Here is a 9314-nt window from a genome sequence, read left to right on the forward strand (position 1 = left end):
TAGATCTCCTATGGGAGACACTCTTACAAAATGTTTAATTCTGCCTGTCAAAACTTTGTATTGAACAGAGAAGTGATGATTCAATAGGCTTTTAGGTGAAACAATAGGTATAGCATTTGAATCAGGAAGATCTGAGTTTAATACTAGCTGCAGATATTTTCTAGTTTTGAACCTTGAAAAAATCACTTTACTTCTTGTCTAACTTTCCTCAAATGCAAAATGAAGATAATCATAGTAACTATATCCCAGTGGTGTTGTAAGAATAAAATGAGAAAATATTAATAAACCATTTTGCAAATGTTAAGTATAGATCCCAGGTACAACTATTCATTCATATACAATAAAATGTGTACATGTTTATTCTGCCTAATATAGGTTGTAAAAGAAATATAAGGCAAGGTTGTAAAAGAAATATAAGGCAAAATCCAGCCTCCAGAAATTTATGACCTGAGTGATAAGACAAAGTACATTTGGTGCTGTCTTGTTTTGTGGTAAAGCATGAAAGAAATTAGTGCAAAAATGAAATTAATGTTCCTAAAATTTGAATATAAATTTAGTAGGAAGATATGAGGTAAAGGTCCAGATTCACAATTTATTAGTGAGCTGTGGGCAAGTCATTCCCCCCTTCTAATCACTATTATCAATCAAAAAGCATTTGTAAACACCAGTTCTGTGCCAACTATTGTGCTCTAAAATATGATATAAAGACAAAAATAGAAATCTCCCTTGCCCTCAAGGAACTTACATTCTATCACATAGACAATATATACATGAATTAATAAAGACAGACTGATTTTGATGAAGAAACCCAGTTTCCCATTTATGATAGAAATGTAACATGCACCCCATCCATTTCACAAGGATGTTAAAAAGGAAGTGTTTTGTCAAGTGTAAAACAGTATTTAATGGAAAATATTTTTTAAATCATTACTTTTTCATCCATATGCACATGCATATTTTTAAGTTACAAAATTTACTTCCACCCTTTCTCCCCCCCCCATCAGTGGCAAACAGTCAAGTTAGCATTGTATTTGTTTTGATAAATATGTTTATAGAATAGTTACTTTCAGTATGAGGAATTAGGATTATGGGAAAGAGATGCATAAGTGATAATTTTTATAAAGTGTTCATCAGATTCCAAAGGGCAAATTTTCTATGACTCTTTACAATTTATAGAGCCCTTTCTACAACAAAGAATATCTTTCAGACATCAAACATTTGAAAAGAAATCGGCAAAAGAAAAGGGATCTGTTTTCAATATGATACAATGGAAAGCCAGTGAATTTGGAGTCAAATGTCCTTTCTTCAAATTCTGTTTTTGACACTGTGTATGAGACTTTGAGCATTGGTGTTTTCATACTTGTTTACCTTCCTGCAGTAGAAGACAAAACATTGATGGCCAACTGCTATTTCCTCTCTAATGCTAAAAAACGAAATCTCATTTAGTTGTTTCTGTAGTTTCTTTTGGCTGTGCCCTTGGTCAGTTGCACAGTTTAGGCTCTGATTTTCCTGGGGGAAAAATCACTATCCAAAGCAGGCTTTTTATTCTTCATTTGAGTCTTGTATTTTAATGTCAAATTTTCTGTTCAGCTCTGATCTTGTCATCAGATAAGTTGAAAGTTTCCTATCTCATTGAATGTCCATTTTTTTCCCCTGAAAGAGTATGCTCAATTTTATTGGATAGTTGATCCTTAGTTATAATCCAAGTTCTTTTGTCTTCCAGAATATCATATTCCAAGTCTTATAATCCTTTAATGGAACAACTGTTAAATCTTGTGTTAGTCTGACTGTTCAATAATTGAATTGTTACATTCTGGCTGCTTGCGATATTTTCTCCTTGATGTGGAAACTCTGAAATTTAGCTTTAATATTCCTAGGAGTTTTCATTTTGGGTTCTCTTTAAGGACCTTATTGATGGCTTCTTTCAGTCTCTATTTTATCCTTTTCTTCTGGACTATCAGGCCAATTTTACTTGTTCATTTCTTGAAAGATGCTGTCTAGGTTCTTTTTTGATCCTGGCTTTCATGTAGTAAAATAATTTTTAAATCATCTCTAATGGATTTATTTTCCATATCTGTTGTTTTTCCATTGAGATAGTTTACATTGTTTCCTAGGTTTGCATTCTTAAGTTTTGTGTTATTGCTGCTTGATTTCTTATAAAGTCATCAGTTGTCTTTTGTTCAATTCTATATTTTAAAGAATTATTTTCTTCAGTGAGTTTTTGTATCTCCTTTTCAATTTGACCAATTCTATTTTTAAGGCATTGTTATTGTCAGTGGCTTTTTGGACCTCTTTTATCTATTTGACCCAGTCTGGCTTATAAGATATTATTTTCTTATTATTTTGTCTGTGGGTACTTGTATATATGTGTGTATATTTGTATGTGTGTGTGTCTGTGTGTGTGTGTACTATATCAAACTACAGACTTTGTTTTCATGATTTTTCCATATTACTCTCATTTCTTTTCCCAATTTTTCCTCTATCTCCCTTACTTGTTTTATAATCCTTTGAGCTCTTCCCTGGTCTGAGTCCAATTCATATTGGAGGTATTGGATATGGTAGTTCAAATTTGTTATCTTCTTCTGAGTATGTGTATTTTTTTAGTTTTTTTGCAATGCAATGGGTTAAGTGGCTTGCCCAAGGCCACACAGCTAGGTAATTATTAAGTATCTGAGACCAGATTTGAACTCAGGTCCTCCTGACTCCAGGGCCAGTGCTCTATGCACTGCACCACCTAGCCACCCTGTGATCTTCTTTATCATTATAGTAAATTTCTATGATCAGATTTTTTTTCTGTTCTGTTGTTTGCTCATTTTCCCAATCTATGACTTAATTTTAACTCTTTGTTAAGATAAGGCTCTGCTCCCCCCTTCCAACAGTTGTTCTCAGAGATACTTCTAGCGACTGGCACATTTTCAATTCTTCCAAGCTGTTATGATCAAAAGAGATGTTTCCACTATTCTTCTGGACTGTGCTGTCATCTGTGGGTGACCACAAGCACTTCTTTGTACCCTAAAACTATGAGGAGAGCTGTCCCCACCCCAGACGCCCCTGTGGCTGCAAATTCTGTTGTGCCACTCCTCCTCCTTTCCCTAGAACTGTACCCTGATCTGATTCTGGACAAATTAACAGTCTTGCTGCAGGACAGAGGGACCCCTTTAATCTCACCCTGACCCCCTTTACAGTCTGTGGGCTGAGATCTCCAGAAGTAGCTGTTGTTGCTTCTGATTCAGTGGCTCCTAAAGATTGGTGGTCCTGGTCTGCTGGAATCTGAGTCTGCACTGCTGAGATCTGCACTGCAATATCCACACTCACACTGATGCAACTTTTCCTACTGGCCTTCGAAGTTGTCATTGGCAATCTCCAGGTCAAGAGATCTGGAACTTGCCACTGCTGCCACTGACCCAGTTTCTCTGATGCCTGTTCCTGGATGGCTTGAGCTGTTTAATATTGTACTACAGTCCTTCCTTGCCCTGTGCTACAGAGCTTTTCTGTTGATCTTTCAGTTGTCTTGGACTGGAAAATTTTATCACTCTGTTATTTTTTTGGGTGGGTTCTGACACTAGAATTTTAGGGTTATTATTTAAAGTTCTTTGTAGGGGTTTGAGGAAGAACTCAGGAAAGTTTCTTCCTTTACTTTGCCATGTTGGCCCCTCTTCTATATATCTTCTACAAAGAGTTATATTTTTTAATTTCCTCATTGCCTATTTTATTTCTTTAATTTCTTTTTCTTGTATTATTACTATATCTAGCATTTCTATTGAGTGATAGTAGTAATAATGAACAACTTTGCTTTTACCTCTTACCATATTAGAAAGAACGCTAGCTTATATCCTGTACAGATTATGCTTGTTTTTTTAGTTTTAGGTAGATACTACTTATTGTTTTAGGAAGGATTTCATTTATTCCTATACTTTCTGATATTTTTAATAGGAATGGGTGTTTTTTGGTCAAAAGCTTTCTTGAATCTATTGATATAATCATATCATTTTTGCTGTTTTATGTTATTGATATCATCAAGTATTTTTATAGTTTTCACAGTATTGAATTAGTCCTGCATTTCTGACTTAAATGTGATATGAATTTTTCAAGATCTATTTGAATATAGTGCCTAGAATAGAAGGATGCCAGCTATCTATAAAGACCGTCTTATCCTAATTAACTTTGCCATCACTTATCCCCTTCATCATTTCCACTTTTCAATTTCCTTGAAGAACTGACCAAGTAAAATGAATCCTCAGGATACTTCATCAATTTACTAAGGTCTGATTTCATAAGGGAAGGAAATTAAGAATTTTGTTGATCCCTCTGAATTAAGGACAGGATTTTTGAGTGAATTAACTGATCCTAACAGATATTTCTGCATCATAGCTAGTAACACATTAATGTGGATAATATGTTAATTAGCAAGGAGGGAGGACACTTAAGTTTGTCCAAACCTGTCATTCATTAACTTTATCTCAGAATTCAGAACTTGGAGTTATGGGTGAAAGGTAGGGAAATTTATTTTTTAAATAAATTGAGAAAAAACAGGATCTGTCTTATATTCACTATTCAAAGTTTCAGGATTTTCATCTATAAAAAATGTAACGTATTGTCCTATGTTGAGCATTGTGAGGATCAAATTAGTTCACATGTTTTGCAAATGATAAATTTCCACTTTTTATTCAGTATTGTAATTGATTCAATGTAGACAACTTTCTCAAGTAAATTTTTGTATCAGGAGGGTAACTTACCTGCAACTGATAATCTCAGAAAAATGATTTGCTAAGAAGTACAGAGTCAAGTGAATGTTAGAAGTAGGGCTTTAAGCCAAGTCTTATAGAATCAGACACCAGTTCTCTATAAACTAAGAAAGGTTGGCTCTCAAAGTCATATATAAATGGCAGTTATCATTTTCCTTGAATTGAGACTGAACTAGGATCTATGGGGAAGAGGTTATATATCCACATTCAGTTTTGCCAGAATTTTAAAAGTTCTCCCTGCTTGAGACCTTGTAAAAAAGCCATATTTCTAGAGTACTTTGAGGATTATATAGGGCTTTCTTCACAACAGGGATTTGAAGTAGATGATAAAGAATCTGAGAAACTCATGGCATGGAAGGAACCTCTTCTGTCATTTAATCATAGAATTGGAAAGGATAGGATCACAGACAGAACTAGATGAGACCTTAGAGACAGTCATATCCAACAAATCTTATTTTACATGCCTAGGCTACTCATATTCTCATAGTTTGGATTCCCTGAAAGTGGTTAATACCTTACATTTTAAGGATAATCCTTTGAGTGGATACCTCTATCAGCAAAAATTAAATATCAAAGTCTTTGCTAAGGGAGAAAATACACACCCACACAACTCGCAAATATAGTTAGTATTCTTAGTGTGGACAAATGTATAAACAAACATATACATGTATAGATATCTACATATATATATATATGTGGGGGGGTAATTTTTTATAAATATTTATTCATTGTAAACAGCTAGGTGAGTCAGTGGATGGAATGTTAGGTCTAGTAAAGACAATTTGAATTCAAATCCTAACTCAGATTTTTACTAGTCATGGAAATCTAGGTAAGTCACTTAGGCTCAGTTTGACTCAGTTTCGTCTTCTATGAAATGGTAGTAATAACAACACTATCTCCTAGTATTGCATAGCAGAATGATTGGTGCATATTAAACACTTTATAAATGTTAGCTATTTATTATTAATTATTATTATTATCACTACTATTAATAATACGAGAGGATTTAATGTAGCAAGTGTCCTTTGAAATCATCTAGTCATGATGTACTTATTTTATATTTTTTTGATTTTTGCAAGTCAATGGGGTTAAGTGACTTGCCCAAGGTCACAAAGCTAGGTAATTATTAAATATCTGAGGGAAGATTTGAACCAAGGTCCTCCTGCTTCCAGGGCCAGTGCTCTATCCACTGTGCAACCTAACTGCCCCTACTTATTTCATATTTGAAGAAACTGAGGTCTATAGAATCTAAATATTATTCTTAAGAATGCTCAGGTAATAATGAGAGGAGATGGTGGTTGAATTCATGGCTTCTTACTACAAACAGAATATTCTTTCTATTGGAGGAAAGGGATTACAGTATAGATATGGAAATCAGGTGGTATCCTTCCCCTGTTTATATTATTCTTCCTCAGAGCTTTCCTTCCTTCCTGAAAAACACACAACACACACACACAGACACACACACACACAGACAGACACACAAAAACACACACACACACACACACAAAATCATCTCACAAATGCCAAATAATGAGATGACTTTTTTCCAGAGGATTATTCAGACGTCCATTTAACTCAAATGGTCCTCCATCAGACTCCTGTGGACTCTTAGTCACTTTCCCTTTGATCCCTTTACATTTCTTAATTTCATGGCTAGTTTTGGTCTGTGATTGAAAATTTCAATTTGGGAGCATTGTAGATGAGTATGGCAGCCATAAGAGAAGCATTTTGATCAGGACAGTGGGCTGGACTCTGTCCAGGGGTGCAGGAGCTGAATCATTTTCCTTGCAGAGTTATTTTTATATATTGAATTCATGTCTAATTTTCTGGAGTGCTGAATCGCAGAATTGAAACAAAGTAGTTGAGCCTTCCAAACCAAATGCATTAGTGTTGGCTGCCTGTTGAAGCAGGATCTTATGACTTGAAACAATCATAGATATTCAAACTTAAATTTTTTAGAGCTCTTTCTGCACAGAATTAGAAAAATGTGTTTACATTCCAAACCCATAAGCACAAAATGGGGAATATTTGTTTTAATAGAAATTTATGTTTGAAAAAGACCTAAGCATCTTGTTGTATTTCAAGGTCAATGTGGGTCAGTAATAGGACATATCAAGGCAAAGCAGAACACAAATAAAAGCAAATTGTTCTTAGATTGAATTAGTAGAAATATATAGAATCATAGTATCTAATATTAAGCAAAAAAGGAAAACTGTCTTCCTAATATTTAATGAGATATCTATTCAAAGAATAAAATGGATTGTTCCTCATTTCATGTCTCTAAAAGTAAGAGTGACTATGTGACATATTATTTATATATTAGAGGGAGGAATTATTAGGATACAAAATAGAATAGATGGACTTTGACATCAGTCCTATAGCTAAATCTATGATTTATCTTTTAGGCTGCAATTCTGCGAGAAGTTAATTTACTCATTTTTGGATCTCCTGACCTAGGACCCAAAAGATTGGTGAACAACTGTGTTCCAGTTAGTCATGATATCATTGTAGGTCTTAGAACCAAACCAAGCTCTAGCTTTTCATCTAACCCAACAATTCTCAATGAATCCAAGGACATCTTAACCATTTGCCACCCTGTTTCCAGTGACTCATTTTTTCCCACCTGTATCATCATCTAGAATAGGAACCTTAAGACTTACAAATCCTTGTCTTTGGTGGGGGGGATTCAATTAAGGTTTTTTTTTTTTTAACCAAAGATAGAAAACATGGACATTGTACATGGGCAGAATAGACAAAAAAATTGTATGAAAAGTCAAATCTCATATATAGCTTGCTTTTAAAAATCCTTAATAATTTTAACACTAAAAATTCTTATTATTGAGGATTTAAGGGTCAGAAATATAGTGAGACTATTCTAGGGAGAGTGGTGATAGGGTCGGGATGCTCAATATGCATGCTCTACTTTGTGGTCTCTATTTAACAATACTTCAGGGCCTGGAGGTGATTAAAGGTAAAGTGATTGAAGTTACTATTTTCTGGCCACATCCTCCAAGACCTCTTCTAGGGGGGACAGAAAGTGAGAAAGTACAAGTTGTGCATTTGAACAACTTGGTAGTAGAATAGTTACAATAGGAGCCCCCTGCCCCATACGATCTGGGAAACCACACAACCTAATCACTTGGGCTAAGTCTGTGAGGTAGTTTCACACCTTGGTATATATCATCTGTTCCTGAGTTCTCATATACTGATTTAGAGTTTCGCAAATCATTGTGCTTAGGTCTTCATCCAGTTCCTCCAAGAAAATATTCAGATCATGTAGGAGGCATGGGTGAGGAGATCATGAAAATCCCATGGAATCCAGGAATTTTTCCTGCACAAAGCTATCTTCTTCAGAATTTCAAAGTCTAGTACTACCTAAGGAGGAATCATAGTAAAGCTGATGGGATGGATCCTCTGAAAACACTCCAGATCACAGATGAAATACATAAACTATTACCATGGTTTGTCATCTCTTCCAATTTTCTCCATGTGAGATAAAACCTCAGAGATGTTGAATTTGCATTTATTTTGTTATTAGATACTAGGAGTATTATTTTATATGGTTGCAATCTTTTGCAGTGAATTTAAGAACAGTTAATACTTTTTGAACACTTGTATTGGATAATGTATTTGGATTTATATATTTATTCCTTGAGTATCAAAGTCTTATGAGAGATATGTGATCTGAAGCATTTTTTTAGCTATCTTTCTTCTATATTCATGAATTTTGTTTATGCAAAAGATTTTCAATTCCAATCTGGTTAAGAATTCATAGACTGCCTGTGGTTGTTAAGATTATATCATTTGCTTATTCTATTTTTTAAAGATGATCTTTGACATTATGATTTGTATACATTTTGAATTTATTGTTGAATAATGCATAAGATGCTCATCTAAGTCTAATTTCTGCCTAATGACTTTGGTGGTTTTAAAACAATTCTTACAAAATAAGGAAGGGTTGCCCGGCTAGCTCAGTTGGTAGAGCATGAGACTCTTAATCTCATGGTCATGTGTTCGAGCCCCACGTTGGGCTCGCTAAATTCCTTTGGGGCAGCTAGGTGGTGCAGTGGATGGAGCACTGGCCCTGGAGTCAGGAGTACCTGAGTTCAAATCCAGCCTCAGACATTTAATAATTACCTAGCTGTGTGGGCTTGGGCAAGACAACCCCATTGCCTAGCAAAAACCTAAAAAAATAAGGAAGATTATTTATATTTTTAGGTTTATTGGATCCTGCATTACTAAGTTCCATTATCTCTGTTACTCTTTTGCTTCATCTGTTCCATTAATATATTTAACCAATGCCAAATTATTTTGATCATTGATGCTTTATAATATAGTTTCAAATAAGGAAATGATAACTCTTATTCATTTCTTCCTTCTTTTGGCCCATCCATTATTTTACTTGATGGTTTTTATATTCCAAAGAGGAGGCATTTATCTATATCTATATTGCATCTATCTATCTATCATCATCTATCTATTTGTATAAATATATAAGTTAATACAAAGGAACTAAAAGGTATAAGACTATCATCTGGGGTGATGCAGAAAATGTCTCTTGTAGAA

At 34.5% G+C, this 9314-nt stretch overlaps 1 non-coding gene across 1 annotated transcript; it reads left to right on the forward strand.

The window, feature by feature from the left end:
* Positions 1 to 8708: 8708 nt before the first annotated feature.
* TRNAK-CUU (transfer RNA lysine (anticodon CUU)) lies at positions 8709 to 8781 on the forward strand. Its single transcript has one exon. It is a non-coding gene; the product is annotated as a tRNA-Lys (tRNA).
* Positions 8782 to 9314: the final 533 nt, after the last annotated feature.

This window comes from Macrotis lagotis, chromosome X (assembly GCF_037893015.1).
Source record: "Macrotis lagotis isolate mMagLag1 chromosome X, bilby.v1.9.chrom.fasta, whole genome shotgun sequence".
NCBI lineage: Eukaryota > Metazoa > Chordata > Mammalia > Peramelemorphia > Peramelidae > Macrotis > Macrotis lagotis.